Below are 3,030 nucleotides of genomic sequence, written 5' to 3' on the forward strand. Positions count from 1 at the left end.
GATTTGACTTTTTCAAAAATTTTTAAAAATCTAGTTGTTATTATGAGTCAAATCAAATTTCAATTTAAAAATCTCATCTTTTTCAAAATCTTTTTCAAAAATCAAATCTTTTTTCAATTTTTTTTTAGTTATTTTCGAAAATTTCAAAAATATTTTTCAAAAATCTTTTTCTTAATTTTACATCATATTTTCAAAAATAACATCATCAATTAATGTTTTGATTCAAAAATTTCAAGTTTGTTACTTACTTGTTAAGAAAGATTCAAACTTTAAGTTCTAGAATCATATCTTGTGATTTCTTGTGAATCAAGTCATTAATTGAGATTTTAAAAAATCAAATCTTTTTCAAAAACTAATTTCTATCATATCTTTTCAAAAATATCTTCTTATCTTACCTTTTTCAAAAAAGTGATTGCAAAATATCTTTTCTAACTTCCTAACTTCTTATCTTTTTCAAAATTTGTTTCAACTAACTAACTAACTTTTTGTTTGTTTCTTACCTTTTTCAAAACTACCTAACTAACTCTCTCTCTCTCTAATTTTCGAAAAAAATCTTCCCTCTTTTTCAAAATTTCTTTTTAATTAGACTAATTATTTTATTTTTATTTGAATTTTCGAAAAACTACTAACCGTTTTCAAAAACTATTTTCGAAAATCACTAACTCTTTTTCAAAAATTATTTTCAAAAATTCTCTCCTCCTCTCATCCCCTTCTATTTATTTATTCATCTACTAACACTTCTCTTCATCTCACATCTTTGCTCCTATCATCACCTTTGTGTTTGGATTCTTCATTCTTCTTCACCCCTATTCCTTTTCTTCTTCTACTAATAATAAGGAACCTCTTTACTGTGACATAGAGGATTCCTCTTCTTTTCTTTTTCTCTTCTCTTTCTTATGAGCAGGGACAAAGAAAAAGGCATTCTTGTTGAGAAAACTAAGAGAAGCTAAATTACAACAATCCAGAGACAACCTTATTGAAAATTTCGAACAAGTAAAGGAGATGGCAGCCGAACCCAACAACAATAATGCAAGGAGAATGCTTGGTGACTTTACTGCACCTAATTCCAATTTATATGGAAGAAGCATCTCCATTCCTACCATTGGAGCAAACTATTTTGAGCTGAAACCTCAGCTAGTTTCTTTGATGCAGCAGAACTGCAAGTTTCATGGACTTCCATCTGAAGATCCTTTTCAGTTCTTAACTGAATTCTTGCAGATCTGTGATACTGTTAAGACTAATGGAGTAGATCCTGAAGTCTACAGGCTCATGCTTTTCCCTTTTGCTGTAAGAGACAGAGCTAGAATATGGTTGGACTCTCAACCCAAAGACAGCCTGAACTCTTGGGATAAGCTGGTCACGGCTTTCTTAGCCAAGTTCTTTCCTCTTCAAAAGCTGAGCAAGCTTAGAGCTGATGTTCAAACCTTCAGACAGAAAGAAGGTGAATCCCTCTATGAAGCTTGGGAAAGATACAAGCAGCTGACCAAAAAGTGTCATTCTGATATGCTTTCAGAATGGACCATCCTGGATATATTCTATGATGGTTTATCTGAGCTATCAAAGATGTCATTGGATACTTCTGCAGGTGGATCCATTCACCTAAAGGAAATGCCTGCAGAAGCTCAAGAACTCATTGACATGGTTGCTAATAACCAGTTTATGTACACTTCTGAGAGGAATCCTGTGAGTAATGGGACGCCTATGAAGAAGGGAGTTCTTGAAATTGATACTCTGAATGCCATATTGGCTCAGAATAAAATATTGACTCAGCAAGTCAATATGATTTCTCAGAGTCTGAATGGAATGCAAGCTGCATCCAACAGTACTCAAGAGGCATCTTCGGAGGAAGAAGCTTATGATCCTGAGAACCCTGCAATAGCAGAGTTAAAATACATGGGTGAACCATATGGAAACACCTACAATCCATCATGGAGAAATTACCCAAATCTCTCATGGAAGGATCAAAAGCCTCAACAAGGCTTTAATAATGGTGGAAGAAACAGGTTTAGCAATAGCAAGCCTTTTCCATCATCCACTCAGCAACAGATAGAGAATTCTGAGCAGAATCCATCTAGCTTAGCAAATTTAGTCTCTGATCTATCTAAGGCCACTGAGAGTTTCATGAATGAAACAAGGTCTTCCATTAGAAATTTGGAAGCACAAGTGGGCCAGCTGAGTAACAAGATCACTGAAATCCCTCCTAGTACTCTCCTAAGCAATACAGAAGAGAATCCAAAAGGAGAGTGCAAGGCCATTGAATTAATTACCATGGCCGAACCCACAAGAGAGGAGAAGGACGTGAATCCCAAGGAGGAAGACCTCCTGGGACGTCCAGTGATTAATAAGGAGCTTCCCTCTGAGGAACCTAAGGAATCTGAGACTCATCTAGAGACCATAGAGATTCCATTGAACCTACTTATGCCATTCATGAGCTCTGATGAGTATTCCTCTTCTGAAGAGAATGAGGATGTTACTGAAGAGCAAGCTGCCAAGTTCCTTGGTGCAATCATGAAGCTAAATGCCAAATTATTTGGTATTGAAACTTGGGAAGATGAACCTCCCTTGTTCACCAATGAACTAAGTGATCTGGATCAACTGACATTGCCTCAGAAGAGACAACATCCTGGAAAGTTCATAATACCTTGTACCATAGGCACCATGATCTTTAAGGCTCTGTGTGACCTTAGTTCAGGAATAAACCTCATGCCCCTCTCTGTAATAGAGAAACTGGGAATCTATGGGGTGCAAGCTGCTAAAATCTCATTAGAGATGGCAGAAAATTCAAGAAAATAGGCTTATGGACAAGTAGAGGACGTGTTAGTAAAGGTTGAAGGCCTTTACATCCCTGCTGATTTTATAGTCCTGGATACTGGAAAGGAAGAGGATGAATCCATCATCCTAGGAAGACCTTTCCTAGCCACAGCAAGAGCTGTGATTGATGTGGACAAAGGAGAATTGATCCTTCAATTAAAAAGGACAACCTTGTGTTTACAACTCAAGGATCTCTCTCTGCATCCATGGAGAGGAAGC

At 36.4% G+C, this 3,030-nt stretch overlaps 1 non-coding gene across 1 annotated transcript; it reads right to left on the reverse strand.

Annotated features, from left to right (window-relative positions):
• Positions 1 to 1,401: 1,401 nt before the first annotated feature.
• LOC112745998 (small nucleolar RNA R71) lies at positions 1,402 to 1,509 on the reverse strand. The gene has a single exon (XR_003173899.1). It is a non-coding gene; the product is annotated as a small nucleolar RNA R71 (small nucleolar RNA).
• Positions 1,510 to 3,030: the final 1,521 nt, after the last annotated feature.

This window comes from Arachis hypogaea, chromosome 14, assembly GCF_003086295.3.
Source record: "Arachis hypogaea cultivar Tifrunner chromosome 14, arahy.Tifrunner.gnm2.J5K5, whole genome shotgun sequence".
NCBI lineage: Eukaryota > Viridiplantae > Streptophyta > Magnoliopsida > Fabales > Fabaceae > Arachis > Arachis hypogaea.